The 26,351-nt window shown below is 60.2% G+C and overlaps 1 protein-coding gene across 3 annotated transcripts in view; it reads right to left on the reverse strand.

The window, feature by feature from the left end:
• The window catches only part of MAPK4 (mitogen-activated protein kinase 4), a 54,911-nt gene extending 29,457 nt beyond the window's left edge, over positions 1 to 25,454 (reverse strand). The window contains exon 1 of one of the 3 annotated variants that reach the window (XM_038125213.1): positions 25,210 to 25,448. The gene's annotated coding sequence lies outside the window, so the exon portion shown is untranslated. Of the gene's footprint in view, positions 1 to 25,209 lie in introns of all 3 variants that reach the window. The other 2 variants (XM_038125214.1, XM_038125215.1) reach the window with 2 other exon arrangements.
• Between the last annotated feature and the right edge of the window lie 897 nt (positions 25,455 to 26,351).

Consider the following 26,351-nt stretch of genomic DNA (forward strand, 5'->3'; position numbering starts at 1 on the left):
CAGCTCTGCCATTCCAGGCTCATGGGCTCTGGACTGGATGGTCCCACCAAACCCTCCTGCTCAGCTCTGCCATTCCAGGCTCGTGGGCTCTGGGACTGGATGGTCCTGGGGAGCCCTTCCCACCAGACCCTCCTGCTCAGCTCTGCCATTCCAGGCTCGTGGGCTCTGGACTGGATGGTCCCACCAAACCCTCCTGTGGTTCTGGCAGCAGAACCCCGCGGGGTGCTGAGCCCAGGTAGCGCTGGCAGGACCCAGAGCGAGCTCCCGCGCTCGCTCCCTCCTTGGCTTCCTCCAGACGCAGTGGAAAGAAACCAAGTTCTGCCTCGTCAGCCTAATTATTAATAATTAGTAGAGCTCTAGAAGCGCTGAAAGGGAAAGCACAACCTATGAGGGGGAAAAAGGGAAGAAAGAGCCATGGTTTTTCTCACAAGCAGAACGAGGGCCTTGGTGCTGCTCCAGGCTGTGTCTCACCCCCGAGCTGAGCCAGGATCCTGCAGGATCCCACGGGAGCGGGAGAGAGGCAGGCCAAGGGAAGGGATTGTGCCCCTCTGGCCCTGGGCTCAGGTGAGAGCCCACCTGCAGAGCTGCCCCAGCCCTGCTCCAACAGCACAAGGACAGGGAGCTGCTGGAGCCAGCCCAGAGGAGGCCACGGAGATGCTGCCAGGGCTGAGCCCCTCTGCTCTGCAGCCAGCCTGGCACAGCTGGGGCTGTTCAGCTGCACCAGAGAAGGCTCCAGGGACACCTGCGAGCCCCTGCCAGGGCCTGCAGGGGCTCCAGGAGAGCTGCCCAGGCACTGGGGACAAGGCCTGCAGGGCCAGCAGCCAGGCAATGGCTTCCCAGGGCCAGAGGGCAGGCCCAGATGGGATATTGGGCAGGAATTGCTGGCTGGGAGGGTGGGCAGGCCCTGGCCCAGGGTGCCCAGAGCAGCTGTGGCTATCCCTGCATCCCTGGCAGTGTCCAAGGCCAGCCTGGGACAGTGGGAGGTGTCCCTGTCATGGCAGGGGGTGGAATGAGATGACTCTGAAGTCTCTTCCCACTCAAACCATTCTGGGACTCAGTGACCAGCCTCTGCCTGCCTCTGCTCCTATCGCTGCCTCCTCCACCCCAGGCAGCAGCAAACCCCCCGGACCAGGCTGAACAGCCTCCCAAGGAAGGCCTCAGATGTGGTTTCCCTGCCTTCCCCATTCTCCAAACCCCACCTGGCTCCTGACAGCCCCCAGGAGCGCCGAAGAAATGCCACCAGCAGTCCCAGTCTCCGCCTGGCCGTGGCTGCTGGAATGAAGAAGTGTTAATTTCCTAATGGGAGCTGCAGTGCCCAGAGTCAGACAGGAAAGGTGCCCAGCTGTGTGGAGCTGCAGACCAGAGCCCAGCAGCTGTCAGGCCAGCCAGGCTGGGCTCTGATATCCACCCAGGGAGCCAAATCCAGCGGGAGCTTCTGGGGAGCTGCAGCAGGGCACGGCCAGCAGCCCCTGCAGCACAGCAGGCAGCGAGACAGCAGAAACAGAGTGTGGGAGCACCAAAGGGGTGTGCAGGGATCAAACCCCACCTGCGCACACCCAGCCTGCTCTCTGTGCCCCACAGAACACAGGGACACCGGGGATCAAACCCAACCTGTGCACACCCAGCCTGCTCTCTGTGCCCCACAGAACAGAGGGACACCAGGGGTCAAACCCAACCTGTGCACACCCAGCCTGCTCTCTGTGCCCCACAGAACACAGGGACACCAGGGACCAAACCCCAGCCTGCTCTCTGTGTCCCACAGAGGCCAGCAGAACAGAGGGACACCAGGGGTCAAACCCAACTTGAGCACACCCAGCCTGCTCTCTGTGCTCCACAGTACACAGGGACACCGGGGACCAAACCCCAGCCTGCTCTCTGTGCCCCACACAACAGAGGGACACCGGGGACCAAACCCCAGCCTCCACAGAACAGAGGGACACCGGGGACCAAACCCCAGCCTGCTCTCTGTGCCCCACAGAGGCCAGCACAACATAGGGACACCAGGGATCAAACCCCAGCCTGCTCTCTGTGTCCACAGAACAGAGGGACACCAGCTCCAGGGATCAAACCCCACCTGCGCACACCCAGCCTGCTCTCTGTGCCCCACAGAGGCCAGCACAACATAGGGACACCAGGGATCAAACCCCAGGCTGCTCTCTGTGCCCCACAGAACAGAGGGACACCAGGGATCAAACCCCAGCCTGCTCTGTGCCCCACAGAACAGAGGGACACCAGGGATCAAACCCCATCTGCTCACACCCAGCCTGCTCTCTGTGCCCCACAGAACAGAGGGACACCAGGGATCAAACCCCAGCCTGCTCTCTGTGCCCCACGGAGGCCAGCACAACACAGGGACACCAGTTCCAAGGGGTCAGAGGGAGTGCTAAGTTCACTCCCAGCCCCTTCCCCCAGTTGCTGTCAGTCCCCGTCGGGAGAGGGGACAGTTCTGGGTGCCCCCAGGAGGCTCACACCAACGCTGCAGGCCATGGATCCCCTAATTTAATAAATACCTGCCATGGCCATCACCCAGACCTGCACCTGAGGGAGCAGAGCCCCGTGGTGCCAGCAGCCTGCCCCGCGGCCACCGGGCACGGGGAGGGACCAGGAGAGGATGGGGGAGCTCACACAGAGAGTCGAACCACCCAGCTAAACAACAAACCACTCTGCATTTAGGAACGGCGCAGGAAACGTGGAGCTACTCCCCGCCGAGGAACACCGAGTGTATTTCACAGACTCAACTCGCCTCTCACTCGATTTCTCACCCGGGGCAGCTCCAGCAGCTGCCTCAGATGCAGAGATGTCATGATGGGTACCCTCAGTGCCATAAAATGCAAAGATGGGGGGGAGAATTGAGAAGATTTCTTTCCTCCTTCCATCCTTCCTCTCTCTCCCCTGTGGGCAAGGGCAGCGTTTGCCCTGGCGATGCTGCGGGGATTTGTGCTGACCTTTCTGCTGCCTTCCTCCTCTGAGGGCTCGGGGTGCCCTCACAGGGCTTGGGGGGCCCTGGGTGCCCTGATGGGGCTCGGGGTGCCATCACAGAGACTCTGGGTGCCCTCACAGGACTCTGGGTGCCATCACAGGGGCTCTGGGTGCCCTCACAGGACTCTGGGTGCCCTCACAGGACTCTGGGTGCCCTCACAGAGACTCTGGGTGCCATCGCAGGGGCTCTGGGTGCCCTCACAGGATTCTGGGTGCCCTCACAGAGGCTCTGGGTGCCCTCACAGGATTCTGGGTGCCCTCACAGAGGCTCTGGGTGCCATCACAGGGGCTCTGGGTGCCTTCACAGGACTCTGGGTGCCCTCACAGAGACTCTGGGTGCCATCACAGGGGCTCTGGGTGCCCTCACAGGATTCTGGGTGCCCTCACAGAGACTCTGGGTGCCCTCACAGGATTCTGGGTGCCATCACAGAGGCTCTGAGTGCCCTCACAGGGACTCTGGGTGCCCTCACAGGGACTCTGGGTGCCTTCACAGCGAGTCTGGGTGCCCTCACAAGGACTCTGGGTGCCCTCACAAGACTCTGGGTGCCCTCGCAGAGGCTCTGGGTGCCATCACAGGATTCTGGGTGCCCTCACAGGGGCTCTGGTTGCACTCACAGGGACTCGGGGTGCCCTCACAGGGACTCTGGGTGCCCTCACAAGACTCTGGGTGCCCCCAGAGGGATCCTGGTTGCCTTCACAGGGGCTCTGGGTGCCCTGACAGGGACTCTGGGTGCCCTCACAGGACTCTGGGTGCCCTCACAGGGGCTCTGGGTGCCCCCAGAGGGATCCTGGTTGCCTTCACAGGGGCTCTGGGTGCCCTTACAGGGACTCTGGGTGCCCTCACAGGACTCTGCTTGCCATCACAGGACTTTGGGGGGCTCTGAGTGCCCTTGTGGGGGCTCTGGGTGCCCTCACAGTGACTCCCTGTGCCCTCACAGTGTCTCTCTGCTGTCACACCCACCCGAGGGTGACACCTGAGTCAGCTTTTCCTCGTCCCCAGCCCCGCTGCAGGGCAGTGGCATTCTCCCCGGCCGGGTGAATCCATCGAAGCCGGGCTCCGAGCCGGATGTCTGTCATTAAGAGGGCCCCACAGGTGCTAATTAGGGCGAGGTGGCGGTGATGTCGAGAAGGGCTGGACCCCAGGGGCCATTACACCTCCTGCCTATCTCGGGTGCCTCTGTCAGCAGCACAACGAGGTTCATTTTCCCCTTCTTCTCTCCACCCCAGCATTGCTCCCCCTCAGCCAAAGCCTTCCAGGCACCTTTGATTCTGTCCCACTGCCCCCGTGGTGCCTTCAGACCTGCCTGTCTTCGGGAAAGCTCTCCAAGCTCCAGCGCAGCGCCACTGAAGCAGCAGCAAACCCTGCAGGACAAGGCTCCTGCTGCTCTTTGCTCCCACGCCAGCCACCGCTCCGAGGCTGAAATTTAATTACGGCAGCCCATCAATAAGCGTGGCTGCTGGTGCCCAGCTCCGCAGAGCATCCCACAGAGAGCCCCGGGGATGGTGGAGTGCCGGGGTGGAGTGGGACAAAGCTCTGCTCCCCTCCTCTCCTGCAGCTCCCGCTGCAAACCGCAGCGCCCGGCTCCCCGCTCTGCGCCCTCCTGCTCGCCCAGGATCTGCCACGGGGCTGGGGGTGCCTGTGCCCCCTTCCCGTGACCCCCAGACCCCGGCAGCGAGGGGCTGTGCCCTGCTCTGGCACCGGGAGCACGGCGGGACACCCCGTGTGGCACAGGGACACATCGTGGGGTGAGAGCCCACGCCAGCAAAACCGGCCTGACCGCAGCAGAAGAAGCTGTCCAGGGAATCACTGAGGCTGGAAAAGGGCTCTGAGGTCACCCAGCCCAAACATTGCCCGAGTGCCACCACGCCACGGCCCCACATGCCACATCCACGCTTCCCAGGTCCCCAAATCTGCTGGCAAAGGCAGCCAATGAGCTGCTCGCCTCTGGAGGATGCTGAGGAACATGGGATGCTCCTGAGCTGCGTGTCCCCTGTGCTGGAGTCTCCAGCAGGGACACCCTGCCCTGTGACCCCAGGGACCCTGAGGGCTCTGGGAGCTGTGTGAGAGCCAGCTGCAGTCACTGGGGACACGCTGGGAGCTGTGTGAGAGCCAGCTGCAGTCACTGGGGACACTCTGGGAGCTGTGTGAGAGCCAGCTGCAGTCACTGGGACACTCTGGGAGCTGTGTGAGAGCCAGCTGCAGTCACTGGGGACACTCTGGGAGCCGTGTGAGAGCCAGCTGCAGTCACTGGGACACTCTGGGAGCTGTGTGAGAGCCAGCTGCAGTCACTGGGACACTCTGGGAGCCGTGTGAGAGCCAGCTGCAGTCACTGGGAGCCATGTGAGAGCCAGCTGCAGTCACTGGGACACTCTGGGAGCTGTGTGAGAGCCAGCTGCAGTCACTGGGACCCTCTGGGAGCTGTGTGAGAGCCAGCTGCAGTCACTGGGACACTCTGGGAGCTGTGTGAGAGCCAGCTGCAGTCACTGGGACACTCTGGGAGCTGTGTGAGAGCCAGCTGCAGTCACTGGGACCCTCTGGGAGCTGTGTGAGAGCCAGCTGCAGTCACTGGGACACTCTGGGAACTGTGTGAGAGCCAGCTGCAGTCACTGGGGACACTCTGGGAGCTGTGTGAGAGCCAGCTGCAGTCACTGGGACACCCTGGAAGCCGTGTGAGAGCCAGCTGCACTCACTGGGACACTCTGGGAGCTGTGTGAGAGCCAGCTGCAGTCACTGGGACACTCTGGGAGCTGTGTGAGAGCCAGCTGCAGTCACTGGGAGCCGTGTGAGAGCCAGCTGCAGTCACTGGGACACTCTGGAAGCCGTGTGAGAGCCAGCTGCAGTCACTGGGCTGCACTGGGACTCACCCTCGCAGCCTCACTCACGGGAGCTGCAGGGCTGATCCCAGCAGCCTGCTCTCCCAAAATCTGCTCTCAGGGGCGCGCCACTCCCCTGGCAGCCTGGATGTGCCCAGAAACAGCCACGCAGGCTGCTCAGGGGGGATTCTCCTCCCCTGAAAACACCACTTATCAAAATGTCTGCTGCCAGGAGCCATGCAGAAACTCATCAGCAAGATGAGCTGCCACCTGAACCCCAGAGGGGAGCAAGCAGCACTGTCACAGGAGGGCGAAATCCTCATCAGCCTGGGGGAGAAGCCAGGGGGAAAAGGCAAACTGAAGGGAAACAGCACAAAACGACCCCAAATCCTGGTGTGACCAGCAGTAACACACCGCTTTCCCATGCACTGTGGACAAGCAGAGCAGCATCACTCAGCTCTGCAAAGCCAGCTCTGCTGCCCAAACCTGACTCAGGGAAACAGGAATTCTCCTCCTTAACAGCTAGGGCAATTGTGGACAGGCCAAAATACACTCAGAGAGAAAAAAAAAAATAAAAGGAGAAAGGAAAATCAGACAACGCTCATTAGCTCACAGAAAGAACAGAAAACAAAGAAGAACTTGCTGACACTCACAGGGCTTTAGGCAGTGTGGGAAAGCCACCCATGTGTCCCTGAGCAGGCAGCCAGCCCTGGTCAGTCAGCCGTGGAGGGGCTGAGCAGAGCCCAGGCGTGGGGACAGGCCTCATTTCCCGCTGGGACCCAGCACGTGGAACAGCTCTGGGCTCGGCTGTCTGCACCCAGACAGCCACCAGACAGACTGTGCCTGAACAAACACGGCCAGGCCAGCCTGCCTGGGCCAGCAGGGCCACCCTGCTGCCTGCCACCTGCCCTGGCACGGCCCCGTGCCATGGGGACACCCACCTGTGTCCCACATACACACACACACACAGAGGGCTGCACGGCCCAGCAGATTGCTGTCCCTGTGCCTCAGCCCCAGCCCCTGGTCAGCCCCAGGCCCTTGGCAGCCCCAGTGCCCCTCCCTGGCCAGCCCCAGTCCCTGTTCTTGGTCAGTCTCTGTCCCTGGCCAGCCCCAGTCCCTGTTCTTGGTCAGTCTCTGTCCCTGGTCAGTCCCAGCCCCTGTTCTTGGTCAGCCCCGGTCCCTGTTCTTGGTCAGTCTCTGTCCCTGGTCAGCCCCAGTCCCTGTTCTTGGTCAGTCCCTGTCCCTGGCCAGCCCCAGTCCCTGTTTTTGGTCAGTCCCAATCCATGGCCAGCCCCAGTCCCTGTTCTTGGTCAGTCTCTGTCCCTGGTCAGTCCCAGTCCCTGTTCTTGGTCAGTCCCTGTCCCTGGTCAGTCCCAGTCCCTGTTCTTGGTCAGTCCCTGTCCCTGTTCTTGGTCAGTCCGTGTCCCCGGTTAGCCCCAGCCCCAGTCCCTGGTCAGTGCCTGACCCTGGTCAGCCCCAGCCCCTGTCCCTGGTCAGTCCCAGCCCCAGCCCCTGTCCCTGATCGTCCCCTGTCCCTGATCATCCCAGCCTCAGCTCCAATCCCTGTCCCTGATCATCCCCTGTCCCAGCCCCTGTCCCTGGTCAGTCCCAGCCCCTGTCCCTGATCGTCCCCTGTCCCTGATCATCCCCTGTCCCTGTCCCTGTCCCTGGTCAGTCCCAGCCCCTGTCCCTGATCGTCCCCTGTCCCTGATCATCCCCTGTCCCTGTCCCTGGTAAGTCCCAGCCCCAGCCCCTGTCCCTGATCATTCCCTGTTCCTGGTCAGTCCCAGTGCCTGGTCAGTCCCCTGCCCCTGTCCCTTATCATCCCCTGTCCCTGTCCCTGGTCAGTCCCTGTCCCTGGTCAGCCCCAGCCTCATCCCCTGTCCCTGATCATCCCCTGTCCCTGTCCCTGGTCAGTCCCAGCCCCTGCCCGTGTCCCTGATCATCCCTGTCCCTGTCCCTGGTCAGTCCCTGTCCCTGTCCCTGTCCCTGGTCAGTCCCAGCCCCAGCCCCTGTCCCTGATCATCCCCTGTCCCTGTCCCTGTCCCTGTCCCTGGTCAGCCCCAGCCCCTGTCCCTGATCATCCCCTGTCCCTGTCCCTGGTCAGTCCCAGCCCGTGTCCCTGATCATCCCCTGTCCCTGATCATCCCCTGTCCCTGTCCCTGGTCAGCCCCAGCCCTGCCAGCTGCGGTTCCCATCCCGCACTTTTGCTGACTGACAACACATTGATTTAAAACCAGCAGAATTATCTCCGTTACCAAAAAAAAGCAGTTCCTGGAACAGATGACTCAGAAGCCTCTCCCCTTGCCGTAAATCAGAGCAGAAACATGATACCTCATGGGGGCAAATCACTTTGCCCTTTTGGTTTGGCACCTACAGCCTTTTCTTCCAGAAAAAAAAGATATTAGAAATCCACTCTGAGCCAGCACTTTGTCCAAGAGCTGAGCCTTTCCTCCCCGGGACGCCACGGTCAGGGCTTTGCCTGTGTTATCACTGGAGGGGCTGGACGAAGATAAGCAAAAGCAGGATGGATATTAAGAAAATAACTTTTTGAAAAAACATGCAGAAACAGCCCTAGAGGGTTTCTTACTGTCTCTGAGAAGCCTGTGTGAGGAATTTGCCCCAAAGGAGGTATGTGCAGCATGTGCCAGCAAGGCAGAGCCATGGCAGAGCGGCTCCTCCAACCCTCCATGGGCCCCAGAGATAGGTATCTCTGCAGAGAGAGCCCTGTCCTCTGCAAACGCTGCTCTGGGATCTCGCAGGAGTGCCTGCACAGCCGGGCTGTGCCTCCCTTTAATCCTTCTGCTCGCTGACAAACCTCCCCAGCTCGCTCTGGGGCGGGATGGCTCGCAGATCCGCACGCTCGGCGTGGGCAAACAACCAAGAGGGGCTTGATGGAGAGGGAAAAACCCGCATTTGTCTGCACAAACCGTCTGGAAAAGGGTTCCACCCTGGCTGCTGTGCCCCCCCAGGATGGCCCCCGTGCCCTCTGCTCTCCCAGGAGCCGCGCCGGGGCTCGGTGGAGCTGCAGCCCAGCGTTGGTGCCTCCCGGGAGCAGCCGACAGCAGAGACACCCACCTGCAGTCAGCCCTCTGGCCAGCTGTGGCCAAAGGGACCCTCCAGCGAGGCCACCGCTGGGCAGCAGGGCCATGGGAAGGGACCTGGGTGTCCTGCTGATGGCCAGCTGGATCTGAGCCAGCAGTGCCCCAGAGCCTGGGGGACAGCCCCGTCCTGGGGACAACAGGGACACCAGCGAGGAGGGGCACGGTGCCACTGCTCTGCACTGGGGCTGCCGCAACGTGAGAAGGATCTAAAGCTGTCAGAGAGTGTCCAAAGGAGGGACACGGGGATGGGAAGGGTCTGGAGGGGCCATGTGAGGAGGGCACCTGGCCCATTCGGGTGGAGGAGACAGAGGGGAGAGCTCGCTGCAGCTACAGCTTCCTTGTGAGGGGAAGAGCAGGGGCAGACACTGATCTTCCTTCAGGGGTGACAGGAACAGCACCCAGGGCACGGCTGGAGCTGTGCCAGGGAGGTTTGGGTGGGATATCAGGGAAAGGTTCTTCCCCAGAGGGTGCTGGCACTGCCCAGGCTCCCCAGGGAATGGGCACGGCCCCGAGGCTGCCGGAGCTCCAGGAGCCTTTGGCCAGCACTGCCAGGGATGCCCAGGGTGGGATTGTTGGGGGTCTGTGCAGGGCAGGAGCTGGGCTGGGTGATCCTGGGGGGATCCCTTCCAGCTCAGGGTATTCTGAGATTCGATGACGATGGGACAAGGCCACAAAGCACAGCCAGAACCGAGCAGAGTCACAACCAAGCCCAGCCAGCACTGAGCACACGGAGCCCTGTACCCCACACTGCCCAGCCAAGGCTGCCCAGGCCTCGGGGAGGACCCTCAGCAGTCTGCCCAGATGCAGCAGGGCACAGGAAGCACAGCAGGGCTTGGCCACTTCAGCCAGTCCTTGACCCGAGCACACGGAGCCTCTCCTGGGATGTGCCCTCTCCCGGGACGGGCTGGACCTGCCTTCCCAGCCCAAACTGCCCCGCTGCTCCTCGCTCAGCCAGCTTTTGCGTTCCACACCTCCAGCCTGCCTGGCGAAGCTGGGCAGGTCCTCCTTGGGCATCACTCAGCACCCCAAAATCCGCCTTTTCCTTGGGCTGAATCCCTGGAGAGAGGGGCTGTGCCACAGCGGGACAGCGGGAATCCCACTGGACGTGTGGCAAAGCTCCCCCTCCTCTGCTCTGCTGTAAGAAACCATCCCTGCTGCTTTAATGCTGCCCAGTAATTTTGGGAGACCCTGCTGCACAGGCATGGGGTGCCAGTGGCCAGCAAAGCTGAGGCACGGGGGCAAAAACGCGCTGGCGTCGCCACAAACAAAGCAGGACATCTCCTAGGGAATCAAAACAAAAATACTGCTAGGTCCTGCCCCTAAAATAGACCGGCCAAACCCAAAATGTGCTCCCAGCGACTTTTAGCCACCCACATAACAGGCAGGGAATAAAAGGCTTTGCTGGAGCGCTGCTAAGGCTTGCTGTCAGTATAATCACCGACTGCTATAATGAGATTACACGGATTAGCTGCATTTTAAGGAAACATCAATGAGCCGGACAGCCTTTCTAGGCAGGTTCTTAGAGCTGCACAGGATCATACCGGAAAAACCAGGAGGCTATTTTTAGAAAGCATTTCTCCAAATAACCTGGCAGGGGTGGGGGGGGGGGGGATCACAAGGCAGCAGAGGTGTGTTGATGCGGGCAGGAGCTGAAGGAATGAACCCTGCAGGGGGAAACACGTCCACCCCTGCTCTCCCTTGGCCGAGCTGCACCAGAAATTCATTGGGCTGGACACAGGCTTGTGTTCCTCCCGTGCTGAGCTGTGGGTGGGATCAGGGCTGGAGGGGAACGGGAGCACAGGAAATCCCAGACCCTCGTACCCACCCTCATCTTCTCCCAGCAGCCCTCAGGATTTAAGAGGAACTCACGGGCAATCTGTTTTGTTTTTTTTTTCATTGCTTTTTGTCCTTGGAGCTTACTGCTACAAAATACCCATCAACCACCCAAAACAAACTGTGCACTACGTTTTCCAAAGTCCCCCACTCTTCCTTTCCAGGATGGATCCAGCCCTGGAAGCCTTGGGGAGCTGCAGCCCGGATATTTTGCTCCCTGTGTTCTATCCAGCCATAACCCTGCACCTCGTTATGACTCAGCCAGGGCTTGTGAATAAAACCCAATTAGGGATTAAACATCAGAGCAGCACAGCAAAGGGATGGCCCCTACCCCAGGCAGCTCACAGCCTGGGATCTTTAGCTCCCGCCGTGGTGAAGTGACAAAAAATAACCCATTAAGAAGTCACTTTAATTGCCTTGCCAGTGGTTTGCACAAACTCCAGCTAAAGCTGGAGGTAAAAATGAATTAAAAGCCTTAAATAGAAAATTCTCTTTCACTACTCCCACCTTTACCCTTAAATTTTAATGGGGTTGTGGTGAGGGAGGAAGCACATCCGGCCAGTCCTCCAGCTCCCCTGCAGGATGGACCAGGCTGGGTTCTGCGGGGTTTGCTCCACCACGGGCTCCTGTGCAGGCACCCAGGCTGCCCTGGGACACCCAGGCTGTCCTAAACACACCCCAGGCTGTCCTGGGACAGACACCCAGGCTGTCCTAAACACACCCAGGCTGTCCTGGGACAGACACCCAGGCTGTCCTAAACACACCCCAGGCTGTCCTGGGACAGACACCCAGGCTGTCCTAAACACACCCAGGCTGTCCTGGGACAGACACCCAGGCTGTCCTAAACACCCAGGCTGCCCTGGCACACCCAGGCTGTCCTAAACACACCCAGGCTGTGCTAGGACAGACACCCAGGCAGTCCTAAACACACCCAGGCTGCCCTGGGATACCCAGGCTGTCCTAAACACACCCTGGCTGTCCTAGGACAGACACCCAGGCAGTCCTAAACACACCCAGGCTGTCCTAGGACAGACATCCAGGCTGTCCTAAACACACCCAGGCTGCCCTGGCACACCCAGGCTGTCCTAAACACCGTGGCTGTCCTAAACACACCCAGGCTGCCCTGGGACACCCAGGCTGCCTTGGGACAGACACCCAGGCTGTCCTGAACACACCCAGGCTGTCCCAGGACAGACACCTGGGCTGTCCTAAACACACCCAGGCTGTCCTAAACACACCCAGGCTGCCCTAAACACACCCAGGCTGTCCTAGGACAGACATCCAGGCTGTCCTAAACACACCCAGGCTGCCCTGGGACAGACACCCAGGCTGTCCTAAACACACCCAGGCTGTCCCAGGACACCCAGGCTGTCCTAAACACACCCAGGCTGCCCTGGGACACCCAGGCTGTCCTAAACACACCCAGGCTGCCCTGGGACACCCAGGCTGCTGCCAGGCACAGCTCAGGCAGCCCTCAAGCTCGCATTCCCCAGGCCAAGAGAGCCTTAACCAAGAGAACAGCATTTAGAGAGTGAGCCCTGCACCAGAGTCCCCCAGAGCCCTGTGAGTTCTGTCCCACCTGAGGTTTGTGCTCCTCAGCCACTCCCAGGGCAGAATCCCAGAGCACTGGGGGCTAATGTGTCCCAAACACCAACAGCTGCATGGTGTGGAGCCAGCCAAGGATTTTTGGGAATAACAAACAAGGGCTTGGTAGAAACACACCAGAGGAGGACCAGGAGGTGGCTGGATGAAGGGGCCATATGGAGGCAGGGCAGCGTTTTCTGGGACAAACCTCCTGGGGCTGGCTCCTGCAGAAAAGCACAGGGGGGAACGAGCCCATCCAAGACCCCAAAGCCTCCAACCCGTTTCCAGAAAGGTCTGAAAGAACCACTGGGAATGAGAACTGACTTGCACAAAAAGTGGGAAACTTCTCTATAACGTTTTTGCCCGGGGGTTTCGAGCTGATGAGCTCCCAACACCCCAACGTTACACCCCAGAATAGCTCAGCATTCTTTGGAGGGCATAAAAGGAGCAGGAGGCTGATGTGACAGCGTCAGGAACAAAAAAGGTTTAATAAAGGCAAAATAACAAACTCAAACCGATCCAGGTGCCACAGATTGTGCTCCTGGTAAAGACACCTCACAAAACCCATTTGGTTTCTTTGTTCTGTCCTTTTCTACTCAATGGCCCAGGCGGGACCTTTTGGCTCATGGCCAATTAGCTGTCCCCAAACTTGAGGTGAAGTCCCCAAGGTCCTATCAGTGATTTTCCTACCTGATCACCGGGAGAAAGTTCTGGGCTCTTTCCTTTTTGGGGGACAGAGGAAGGTTCTGTCACTCTGTCCACAGGGGGCACATTCCTACACTTCTCCCCAGGGAGTGGAAGATTTAAATGAGCCCCACGAAGCCCAGGGCCCCAGGACATCCCATCAGCTGGATCCACACAGGAGTCTGGACTGCTGATCCCTCTCTTCTTCTGCCTCACTCTCTCTCTTTCCTTCTTTAATCCATCTCTTCCCTTTCATCTTAGCCCTTCATCCAACCTCCTCTGCAGATCAAGCACTCACACACCAACTCCCATGCCCAGGGTGCAATCCACCCAAAATCTCTGCGGGTTTTTGTCGCTCCGTTCAGCCTGCCAGTCCTGGGTGCTCCCTCATCCCCCGCGGCGGCACAGCACGCACAGCACTTGGTGTCCCAGCTGGCTCGGCAGGAGAAACCTTCCACCACCACCCTTCTGGTGAAGAGAGGGACTCCAGCAGGAGGTGGGCAGAGGTCTGGGAGCCCAAAGATCCCTCAGGGGATCGCAGCCCAGCGCTGCCTGCCCGCTGCCAGCTGCACAAGGATCACCTGAGCCGGCCTGACCACGCTCCCCACCCAGCCTGGAGCCCAGGAGGGAGGAGGGAGCGGGGCAGCAGCTCACAGCACAGCTGGGAGGGAGCTTGCTGGTGGTTTTGGGGTGATCTGCTCTGCTCCCAAACCTGGTGGTTCAAATGCAGGCTCAGAGCACGGCCTTGCTAAGAGCAACGCAGTCTAGCTCAAGCTCCAGACCCACAGTGCCCAGCGTTTATTTAGCTAATAAATAAACTCTGAAACGTCCCTTCTGCTCTGCCCAGCACTGTGAAAGAGCTATCAGGATGGAGCAGCTTCACACCTTTAATCCCTTCCTTCACATTTGGCTCCAGTGGGCAGCAGCAAGACCATTTTGCAAAAGGAATCGTGCCAAGGAAACCTGGCTCAGGGGTTTGCTTTCTAAGTCCCAGAGACTCATTTCTTTCCTCCCCTTTTAATCTCTCTTGCTCAAAAAATCCTCATGTTTCCGAAGCATTTTGCAGCTCTCACGGCACTTTGCTGGGATGAAGGAAAGCTGACACACATATCACGGCAGCAAAGATTATTTTTTGCTGTCTGAGTAGTAGCAGGCACGTGAGATTTGTTCAGATAAAGGAGGTCAGAGTCGGAAATGAGCTTAGATTCCAGGCTGTGAGTCCAAACCATTGGGAGATTTGGCGTCTCCAGGGGGCCAGGCACTGTGCAGCCCCAGCAGGAGCATCGTGTGTCAGCATCGCCCCGCAGAGAAGGCTGAGATGAGCACAAGCACCAACCCGGGCTCCTCCACGGGGAGCAACGAGCTTCCCAAACTTTGCTGTGGCTTTCTCCTCCCTGTCTGACCCTGCCACGCCAGATCCTGGGATCTGCTGGAGCACACAGCATTCTCACGTCCTGGAAAGATCCTGCCAGCGTTATCCTCCCTGTCTGATCCTGCCACGCCAGATCCTGGGATCTGCTGGAGCACACAGCATTCTCACGTCCTGGAAAGATCCTGCCAGTGTTATTACAATCGGGATTTCCTCCCAGCTGCTTCTCTTCCTCCACAACACGCCCTGTGCTTGAAGCAGGCAGCAATTAGCTTTCCAGCTCAGAGAAATATGATTTTTTTTTTTTAACCTTAGACCCATCTTTAACAGAAGAGATCGGGGGAGGCGCTCCTAATGACTCCACGAGACAAAGGCTCTAAATGCCTTTCCGGAGAGCAGGCTTGCCTGCAAGCACAGGTGTTAAGGAGGCTGTTGGAGCGCGGTGATCCCGCTCCAGCCCTCCCCGCAGCCCTCTCGCCCTGCTGATCGCTGGTATTTACCGAACGTTCCCCGGAGCAGGGAGGGACAGGCCGTGCCTGTGCAGCCGCGGGGACGCGCAGGTGGCCGGGCACCTGTCCCGTCCCACCCCCAGCAGGGATTTTGGGAGCAGGTGCAGCCAGCAGGGATTTTGGGAGCAGGTGTGGCCAGCAGGGATTTTGGGAGCAGGTGCGGCCATCAGGGATTTTGGGAGCAGGTGCAGCCAGCAGGGATTTTGGGAGCAGGTGTGCCCAGCAGGGATTTTGGGGGCAGGTACAGCCAGCAGGGATTTTGGGGTTGGTGTGGCCAGCAGGGATTTTGGGGGCAGGTACAGCCAGCAGGGATTTTGGGGGCAGGTACAGCCAGCAGGGATTTTGGGGGCAGGTGTGCCCAGCAGGGATTTTGGGGGCAGGTACAGCCAGCAGGGATTTTGGGAGCAGGTGTGCCCAGCAGGGATTTTGGGGTTGGTGTGGCCAGCAGGGATTTTGGGAGCAGGTGTGCCCAGCAGGGATTTTGGGGTTGGTGTGGCCAGCAGGGATTTTGGGGGCAGGTACAGCCAGCAGGGATTTTGGGAGCAGGTGTGCCCAGCAGGGATTTTGGGGGCAGGTACAGCCAGCAGGGATTTTGGGGTTGGTGTGGCCAGCAGGGATTTTGGGAGCAGGTGTGCCCAGCAGGGATTTTGGGGGCAGGTGCAGCCAGCAGGGATTTTGGGAGCAGGTGTGCCCAGCAGGGATTTTGGGGGCAGGTACAGCCAGCAGGGATTTTGGGGTTGGTGTGGCCAGCAGGGATTTTGGGGGCAGGTACAGCCATCAGGGATTTTGGGAGCAGGTGTGGCCAGCAGGGATTTTGGGAGCAGGTGTGCCCAGCAGGGATTTTGGGGGCAGGTACAGCCAGCAGGGATTTTGGGGTTGGTGTGCCCAGCAGGGATTTTGGGGGCAGGTGCAGCCAGCAGGGATTTTGGGAGCAGGTGTGCCCAGCAGGGATTTTGGGGTTGGTGTGGCCAGCAGGGATTTTGGGGGCAGGTACAGCCAGCAGGGATTTTGGGAGCAGGTGTGCCCAGCAGGGATTTTGGGGTTGGTGTGGCCAGCAGGGATTTTGGGGGCAGGTCACCCTCGCCTTGTCACCCTCGGCGGTTTTGTGTCCTTTTCAAACAGGCGGGACAAGCCCCTGCCTAACCAGGCTGGGAATGTGAGGCGAGCCCTCAGTCTGGAATATCGAAAATGGCATTTTCTGGCAAGTATAAAGCCCATCAAGATGCCCTCTGTGACCTCCCTGGCCCTTGCTCGAGCAGAAAGGGGATGACCCAGAGATGGCACCGTGCGCGTCTCGATCCCTTCATGGTCACCACCAGCCTCTCCAAGCTCCCTTTCCCAAAGGAGTCTCACCAAATTTCACATTTCCCTGACTCTACCCCCAAAGCACCCAAAGCTGACATCAGCTGTAGAGAGAGCCCGGAGGGGGGGATAAGGAGAAAGGACAGTTTTGCACTGAAATGTAGCTCCCTGAAGTTTAGGATTCGGTGGCACAGGCTGAGGGAGAGAGGAGCACACCCCAGCCCTGTGCTAGCACAGCTGGACGCACAGCTGGCCCCAGAGCTGCTGCACAGCTGGCCCCAGAGCTGCAGCACCCCTTTCAGCCCAGCAGCGACTCCAGGAGCTACAAGACCCCTCTCCATCCCACAGGCATTTCTGCTTCCCAAGAGTTCCCTTTCTGGCTCCCCCGGGAGCAGCTCCCTGGCCACTATTCCCAGCTCCCAGCTCTCCTGGGCAGGAGGACAGGCCGTGCCTGCTCACTGCCTCACTTAGAACACATCATTCCTGCTAATTTACAGCATTCCTGCACTCGGCCACGCTCGGCCTGGGAGGTTTTGTGGAAGGGAACTAAGCCTGGCCTGCTCGTTGCAAGCTCTGGATAAAGCCTTTCTCAAGTTGATACAACCTCACATCAAAAAGAAAAAAACCAATAAACAAACAAAAAACTACAGAGAAAGGGGAATTCCCAGAGAGCAAAAGAACTGCAGTTCTAAAATTATCTGAAATAGTCTCCTGGGTACAGGTGCCCGAGTACAGGTCGGATCCACTGCTTGTAAGATAAATGCCAACCAGTGACAGAATTCCAGAGCGGCTTAGGGTGGAACCGACCTCAAAGCTCATCCAACCCCATCCCCTGCCATGGGCAGGGACACCTGCCACTGTCCCAGGCTGCTCCAAGCGCTGTCCAGCCTGGCCTGGGACACTGCCAGGGATGCAGGGACAGCCACAGCTGCTCTGGGCACCCTGGGCCAGGGCCTGCCCACCCTCCCAGCCAGCAATTCCTGCCCAATATCCCATCTGGGCCTGCCCTCTGGCCCTGGGAAGCCATTGCCTGGCTGCTGGCCCTGCATGCCTTGTCCCCAGTGCCTGGGCAGCTCTCCTGGAGCCCCTGCAGGCCCTGGCAGGGGCTCGCAGGTGTCCCTGGAGCCTTCTCTGGTGCAGCTGAACAGCCCCAGCTGTGCCAGCCATCCTCTGATCATCTTTGTGGCTCTCCTCTGACCAGGATTCCCCCTGGTTCGGGCCTCAGGAGCTCCAGCACATCCCTGACCTGATGAATTTCCCTGGCTCAGGTCCCAGGAGCACAGCTCCGACCCCCAGAGGGTGCAGCCCCTTCCTCACCCGCCCATCCCAGCGCCACTCCTGGGACGCAGGGCGGGAATTACAGCAACCTGGAGCAAAACCAGGAGCAAACCAACCTCACTGGGCACCCGTGGGGAGAGGGGCCCGGCGCTGAACCCAGCCAAGCTCCACGCTGCGATCCCGGCAGAAACGCACAGACAACTGCCTTTTTTTCCCCCCCTCGTCCCATTCTCCTTGATCTCATTTCAATTGGAAGCGGTCCCAGATGGATCTGATCCCGAGAAGCCCAGCACCTACCCTCTGTCCTTGGAGTCATTTTCAGCCGGGACCTGTTTCCACCCCGGCGTTCCCTGCCCTGGCCCCTCGCAGCCGGGGAAAGGGTTTAATTTACCTTTACCCAAAGGCGGTTTGCGATGGTTCAGAACTTTCCGTGTCCCACAGCGGGGGCAGGGGCACTCAGTGGAGCACAGAGCCCGCACAGGGGGATTTCCAGCCTGGCTGCAAACCCGGGCCTGCCTCCAGAGCTGCCAGAGCACCCGGCCTGGGGGCTGGGAACACCCCCAGGGGGATCACAGAGCCAGGGGAATCACAGAATCACAGAATTTCTAGGTTGGAAGAGACCTTTAAGATCATCGAGTCCAACCCATGTTCTAACACCTCAACCAGATCATGGCACCCAGTGCCACATCCAGGCTGTTTTTAAACACATCCAGGGATGGTGACTCCACCACCTCCCTGGGCAGATGATTCCAGGATTTGCCCACTCTTTCTGTGAAAAACTTCCTCCTCAATTCCAGCCTGGATCTCCCTTGGTGCACCTCGAGACTGCGTCCTCTTGTTCTGTCAGTGCTGCCTGGAGAAAGAGACCGACCCCAGCTCAGCACAGCCACCCTTCAGGAGGCTGCAGAGAGTGACAAGGTCACCTCTGAGTCTCCTTTTCTCCAGGCTGAACACCCCCAGCTCCCTCAGCCGTTCTTCACACGGCTTGTGTTCCAAGCCCCTCTCCAGCCTCACTGCTCTCCTTTGGACACACTCGAGCCTCTCAACATCCCCCTAAACTGAGGGGCCAGGGCTGGGCACAGCACTCGAGGTGTGGCCTCACCATTCCTCCTCTGGATGCTCTCCAGTGTCTCAATGTCCCTCCTGAGCTGAGGGGCCAGAGCTGGGCACAGCACTCGAGGTGTGGCCTCACCATTCCTCCTCTGGATGCTCTCCAGTGTCCCAATGTCCCTCCTGAACTGAGGGGCCAGAGCTGGGCACAGCCCTCGAGGTGTGGCCTCACCAGAGCCGAGCACAGGGCAGAGTGACCTCCCTGCTCCTGCTGGCCACACCATTCCTGATCCTGGCCAGGAGCCATTGGCATTCTTGGTCACCCGGGCACACTGCTGGCTCATGTTCAGCCGGCTGTCAGCAGCACCCCCAGGTCCCTTTCTACCTGAGCACTGTCCAGACACACCGTCCCCAGCCTGTGACGTTGGCAAGGGGAGCAGCCTTGTTCCCAAAGGCTCAGCCTCCCCAGCTCATTGCTGCATTCCCCAACCCCATTTCACTCATTTCACAGAGGAACAAGCCTCGCTCAGGGCTGGAGATGACCTGCAGAGCTTCCTCTGGGGAGGGATTTCAGAAAGGCTTAGGAAGCCTCCAGCTGGGAGCAGCCTACACTCCAGAGCATGAAATTTGATTGGCCTTTTATCTTGGTTTGCACAGCTAATTGTTGCAGGTGTATCAGTTGCCATGAAATTAATCCCGCTGTAAAATCAGGTGTAGCCAAGAATTAAATCGCGCAAATAAATCCGGGCAGCTGGGACAGATGGACACCAGCAGGACTCGGCTCGGGGGGATGGTTTGCTATTCCCTGAATTCAGGGGGGCTGTAAAACACGGCCAAACCACTTTCCCGGGAGTCCACAGGGACCGGGAGTGCCCATGGCTGGCCAGGAGGGATTCAGGGCTCGGGCAGCAGGAGCTGGGTGCTCACCGGGCAGGTCAGGCAGGTGAATGAGGCAGCCCGGGGCTCAGCACACGGTGAGGGTGGCTGGTCCCCCGAGCAGAGCACACACCCAGCGCTCCGCAGAGCTCCCTGCTCCTTCCCTGCCTCCTGGGAACGCCCCAGGAGCCGGGAAGAGCCGGCGGCTCCGGGCTGCGGCAGCGGCGTGGGCTGGCCGGCTTCCTACGGAGCTGAGCGCTGTGTATAATATAGAAACCCAGCCGCCTGTTCCAAGCACAACCACGCCGGCTGCTTTTTAAAGACAGGCTCGGCTCGGGTGGAAAGTGCTGCAGGAATAAGTTAATTCCCCCCGCAGCCTCCCAGCCAGGGGAAGCTTTCAGTGGGGAGATCTGGGAGCTGGTCCCGCTGCTGATCCAGCCCCGGGACAGGGAGTGATGGCAAGGTCACCCCGGCACCTTTCAGCCGTGCTGAAATCGGCTCCTGTAAATCCTCACAGGCAATCCTGCCTGGAAAGCCCTGGAAGCAGATCAGTGTTTAATCTCAGCCGGGCTGGGGCAGCACTCGGTGGCCTCCGGGCAGCACCTGGCCAGCTCTGAGGGGTGCCATGGTCACCTGGGGGAGCAGCAGGAGGACATCGAGGCACAAATGAAGAGTTCAGCGTGCCAAAATAGCTCTACCAAGCGGAGCGTGTGATTTCCTTCCTCAGAGGCATCAGACAGTCACCTCAAGCACCGAGTTTCACTCTTCTACGTGCACAGGGACATCTTGGCCAACATCCATCACATCCACACACCCAGGGGGGCAAATAAAAACGCCACCATGCAAACAACTCATGAGTAACCGCTACCAGGCCCGGGGAGCTCACAAATCTTTGGGATGAGAAGTCGCTGCTGGCACAAGGAAGGCGTCACGTTTGGGCGTTAATTGTCCGTGGAGTGGCAGCAGGTCTGCGTGACAGGGACGAGGCCAAAATGAACTGCCATGTCTGATGCAAGTCTTCTTCTGTTATAGTTTCCTTCTGCTGCTCTGCTGCTCACGGGAACGGCGAGCCCAAAATAACGGCGGCAGCGTATGACTTCAAAAGGGCAAATTTAAAAAAGCCCAGAGCGGTCGCTGGCATCAGTGAAAGCAAGGAACCTGCTTAAAGCTTCTACCAAAGACCCCAAAAAGTCACAAACCTGGAAAAGCAGCGGGATTCAAATAATGAAAAAGCCATTCCGGCGAAAATGAGAGGTGGGAGATGCATGGGAACGTGATCTTTCTAGGCACAGGAAAGGAGAGAGAAACGGCCCTGGAAAAGTGTTGGTGACTGATGGGGACCTCTAAAGGAATCCATTAAATCTGTACGGCTAACAGAATTAATTGAAAAATAAGGCGCTTTTTAAGCATGCCGGGAGTGGAGGATTAGATATCTGCCAGATTCACTATTAGGTCCCATCAGTAAAGCTGACGGAGCAGTTGCCTGAGAGGACCAGGGGAGCCCACAGATCAACCACCACGTGCACCCCGCTGTGCCAAAGCAGGGCTTTTCCCACCTGCCCCCTGGGTAACCTGCTTTAAAACCCCTTCGTGACCCCTCAAGGCCCCTTGAAGACAGAAATCTCAGTGCTGCCGGACATCTGCCAAAATAAAGCACTTTCAGACCAACCTGTGGAAACCTTGTGTAGTCAAGAGTATTTGGGTAAAAGGCAGGAGCAGCAGGCAACCCGGGGTCAGCTCCAGCGAGAGCAGCAGGACAGAAATTTCAGGTAAATACACGAACTGGAGACTAAAAATACAATTCCAACCAGCCAGCTGAGTTTCCTGGAATTAGGTCTATTAAGGAGGCTTATTATCTATCTAAAGGCATTGTTGTTGCCTCGACACAGTGTTTGCCCACGTTCCTCCAGAGCACAGAACACCCTGAGGATGAATCTCACAGCAGGTGTGGCTGAGACAGCCCCGGCGTGGCTGCTCCCCGCGCAGAAACAGCATCCAAGCATCTTCCTCGGGGATTTTTGTCACTGCCCAGCCCCATCCCTGACTCCTTCCCTGGATTGTATTACATGCAGACCTCCAACACGAAAAGCCGCAGAAACTCACGGAACTCACGGATGGTTGGTTGGTCGGTGGCCCGAATCACCTCCGAGAGGTGTCACCGTCGGACAGACCATGGGTTTGTGTCGCAGGGAGATGCGTGGGGCCAGGACAGAGACCTCAGGGCCAGGAAAGGTCTGGGATGAGCACGGAGCATCTCCCGCCTAAGGCATCAGCACAAAGCCGGAGCGGGTGGTCCCTGAGGGCGCGGTCCCTAAGGAGCCAAAAAAGCGAGCTCACACCCAAGGCTGCGCCCAGAAGACACCCGGGCCACACCGGCCACGTCCCGAGGGTGCCACAAAAACCCCGCGGGGAGAGGGGACAGCACCCTCGGGCTCCTGAGGAGCGGGCAAGGAGCAGGGAGTGACCTCCGAGTGACCTCCGCGACAAGGACACGGCAACATCCCCCCCCCGCAAGTCAAAACTAGATAAGTTCAACCTTGAAATGAGATAGCATCTCTCCAGAGTGAGAGCAATTAAATGCTGGCACGAGGTAGGGAGGAAGGGGGTGGAGGGAGGGGGACTCGCCGTTGCTCAGAGCCATTAACACAAAATTAACAGGCTGCTTGTTTAACCCGGGCTTCTGCTGCCTGCGAGGAGGATGAGCTGCAAATGCTTCCCTGCAGTTGCATTTCTGCAACACCTCCCACCTGGGGGGCGGGGGGGGGGGGGTGTGGAAAGTTTCAGGAGCGTTTTCTGTGCTTGGGAAGAGTCCTGAGTGGTAGGAGAACAGCAGGGTCATGCTAAAAAAAGGAAAGATCAAGGCGGAAAGCCTGAAAACCAAGGTTTGCAAGCGCCGGGCGAGATTAATCTCGCTTAAATTTAGACCTCTCAAGCTCAGCTATCCAAATCAGAACCAGCACCCGGAAAGGCATTTGCCTGGCCTGCATTATGAGGCTTTCCGAAGAGGGAAACAAGCCTCGTTTGGAGGTGCCTGTCCCCCCTGTTTGATGGGGGACAGCTCGGAACAGACCCTTTTAGGGCCCTGAGCAAGGGCAAACAAACAGCACCCACTAAGGCAGCTCCAGCCACAAGCGAGTTGGCTCACGCAGCCTACAAATCTGAGGGGTAATTCCAGCCCAGAATGCCCGTTCTGGAGATTTTGCCTGGCAGCCCAGCACCCAGGGGGCAGGAGCAGGGTGAGGAGCTAGTCCAGCTCCTTCCCGACTCTGTTCTCGGCGTGCAGAAGAGACAAACACGACCCTCTGCATGGAGGACTCGGCCTGGGGAGTGGGAGGCTGGTGGTGATGTTCCCAGATCGACGTCGTTCTTTCCAAACGCGCATCATTTGATCGGGATTTCGGGTTTTATCAGTCCTTACTAACAGGCTGGGCTCAGCTGCAGGAGGGAAAGGACTGCGGTGAATCACAGTCACAGGCTCGTTCAGGTTGGAAAAGCCCTCCAAGATCACCGAGCATTAACCTGGCACTGATAAACCCGCCTCTGACTCATATCCCTAAGTGACTCCGCTCTGCTTTGGCTCCAAGGCCAGGGCAGGGCACACACTGATCGCTCTCCCAGGCACAAGGGCATCAATGGAACGGGGATTATCGCGTCCCTTAGCCCCCTCCTCTTTTGTAGGGATGGGGAATGCTGATGTTCACCTGCTGGGTGTGAGATTTATCCTCGCAAGTCCAGCTCCGGCCCTTATTCCCGCAATAGCCTCATTACAGCCCTGACCTCCTTTTCCCTGCAATCCTTCACCCACAAACCGCCACGGGGCTTGTCACCTTCCACCTGACAGACACCTGTCCAGCCGTGCAAGGCCAGTGCACTGCAGGTTTGAGCTGCCACCCCCGATCACATCCAAGGGGCTGAAGAAGACGTCCCTGTCCCCAGGCCTCGTTCTGCACCAGGCTGTCATCCTGCTCAGACCAGGAGAGGGAAGAGCACTCTGGTTTGCTGGGAAGTTCCCAGCGCCAGATAGGATTAGTCGTGTCTAATTAACTGCGAGGAGCCAGCGGCACAGAGCTGGCTGCAGAGACAGACCCTGTCCCTCGGCAGCAGCCAAGCTCTGCGTGTCCACTACCGAGCCAGCTGCCTGGACAAGGGAAACCCTGGACCCTGCACATCCCCTCCTGTGGCCACCACGTCCCCAGGCACACAGCCAGGCAGGCAGAGGCACCCCAACACCTCAGACACCCAGCAAAGGCTGAGTTCTGCACGCACACCGCAGCCTGGGGACCCTGTCCCCTGCCCAGCCCCACGCCTCGGGGAGGAGGCTTCCCCTGGGCAGCCGTGTGGGGACAGCCCAGCGGAGCCACTGCCACGCCAGGGGTAGGTTTGCCTCCCCCTTCCTGGTCCTCGCACCACAGCAGCCCGGCAGGGATGTCCCCAGCCAAACTCACCTTCCCCACACGCCAGGCATGTCCGAGGCCATTAATCCTGGATTGTCACCACCTGCCACCTCCCGCTGAGGGTCTGGCTCAGGTGAGACGAAATAAACCCGACCGAGAGCAAGCACAGCCTGCCTCGGAGCGGGGCAGAGGGACAGGAGCAATTTTCTCTCTCTGGGCACAGGGAAGGGCTCTGGGGACCCGCCAGGCATGCCGACACGGGGTTTGGCTGTGTGACCCCACGAGGCTGCATGGAGGGACACACAGGGCACAAGTGGGACACGCAGGAGCTGCATGGCCATGGGGCACGAGTGGGACACGCAGGAGCTGCATGAGTGAGACACACAGGACCTGCAGAGCCATGGGCGACACACAGGAGCTGCATGGCCATGGAATAAGCAGGACCTGCATGGCCATGGGACACGAGTGGGACACGCAGGAGCTGCAGAGCCATAGGGCACAAGTGGGACACGCAGGAGCTGCAGAGCCAAGGGCCACACACAGGACCTGCACAGCCATGGAATACGCAGGAGCTGCATGGCCATGGGACACGAGTGGGACACACAGGACCTGCAGAGCCGTGGGGCACACACAGGAGCTGCAGAGCCATGGGGCACGAGTAGGACACACAGGACCAGGATGGCCACGGGGCACGAGTGGGACATGCAGCACCTGCACAGGATGGGACACACAGGACCAGGATGGCCATGGGGCACAAGTGGGACACGCAGGACCTGCACAGGATGGGACACACAGGATCTGCAGAGCCATGGGGCACAAGTGGGACACGCAGGAGCTGCATGAGTGGGACACACAGGACCTGCAGAGCCACGGGGCACGAGTGGGACATGCAGGACCTGCACAGGATGGGACACACAGGACCAGGATGGCCATGGGGCACGAGTGGGACACACAGACCCCGTTCACAGGGGGCGTGTGGGCACACAGGGCGGGTCCAGCCCATCAGGGCACCTATGGATACAGCCATAGGTACATGATATCCTGGATGGATACAGCTCACGGGGACACCCCGGGGCACGCACAGGGCAGGTACAGACCCACAGGGACCGCGGGCACACGCAGCACGCGTGGACTTGCACGGCACGCGCGGACACACACCGCCCGGACAGACAGATGGACAGGGCACACACAGACAGACAGACAGGGCACACACAGACACACACCACCCGGACAGACAGATAGACAGGGCACACACGGACAGACAGACAGGGCACACACAGACACACACAGCCCGGACAGACAGACAGACAGGGCACACACAAACACACGCAGCCCGGACACACAGACACACGGGCACGGACAGACCCGCGAGGCACGGACACACAGACAGGGCACGGCGCCCGAGCAAGCCCACAGGGCACACAAAGACGCACCGAGCCCGTGTCGAACAGCGGAGAAGCAATGCCGGTGCCTCCGCTCGCCCTCGCACGCAGCCAGCCGGCGCTCCCGGCGGTTCGAATCCCTCCGTTCCGGCCACGGGGGTCCGGGCCACGGGAAGGACGAGGCGACACCGGCGCCGCTCCCGGGGACGCTCCCGCGGGCGGTCCCGCACCGGGCACGGAGCCGCGCCCGCCCCCGCCCGGCTCCCCCCGCCCGCCCCCGCTCAGCGGCAGCGCCCGGAGGGGCTCGGGGGCAGCGCCGGGGCCGCCGCACTCACCGGGGCCGCCGCGCTCGGCTCCGCCATGGCCCGACCGGCACCGGCACCGCGCCCGCCCCGCCTGACGTCACCCCCGGCCCCCGCCGCGCCGGCACCTGCGGGAGGCGGGGCCGCCGCCGCCAACCCCCCCAGCCCCGGGAGGCACCGCCGGGCTCCGGGCATCCCTCGCCATCCCCGGGAAAACACGCTGCGGAGGTCGGCTCCCCCCCGGCCATCCGCGGGAGGAGCCGCCCCAGGGTCCCCCCCTCCCTCGCCATCCCGGGGAGAAGCCGCCCCCGGCATCGGTCCCCCCATCCCGCTCCGGGGAGGGACCGCGCGGGGCTCCGGTCGTCCCTCGCCATTCGCAGGAAGAGCCGACGGAGGGGCGCGGAGCTCTCTCGCCATCCCCGGGAGGAACCACCCAGGGCTCCGTCCGGGCATCCTTCGCCATCCCCGGGAAGAGCCGCCCCAGGGGTCCGCTCCCCCTGCTCCCCCCTAGCCATCCCCGGGAGGAGCCCGGCGAGCCCGGTGATCCCTCGCCATCCCCGGGAGGAGCCCGGTGATCCCTCGCCATCCCCGGGAGGAGCCCGGCGAGCCCGGTGATCCCTCGCCATCCCCGGGAGGAGCCCGGTGATCCCTCGCCATCCCCGGGAGGAACCGCCCAGGGGATCCGCTCCCCGCTCCCCGCGCCCTGGAGGCGCCTCCGGCGCGGATCTGGTTCCCCCCTCCTGCCCCAGCCCCTGCGAGGAGCCGAGGGAGGGACATCCCGCCTGGCCCCCGCCTCGGGGCATCCCTCGCAGCGGAGGGTGCTGAGCGGCCAGACCCTCCTGGCTGGACGTTCTGCCCTTTCCCCTGCCCGTGCCCGAGGTGTGTTCGCTT

The sequence above is a fragment of the Motacilla alba genome, chromosome Z (assembly GCF_015832195.1).
Source record: "Motacilla alba alba isolate MOTALB_02 chromosome Z, Motacilla_alba_V1.0_pri, whole genome shotgun sequence".
NCBI classification, from domain to species: Eukaryota; Metazoa; Chordata; class Aves; order Passeriformes; family Motacillidae; genus Motacilla; species Motacilla alba.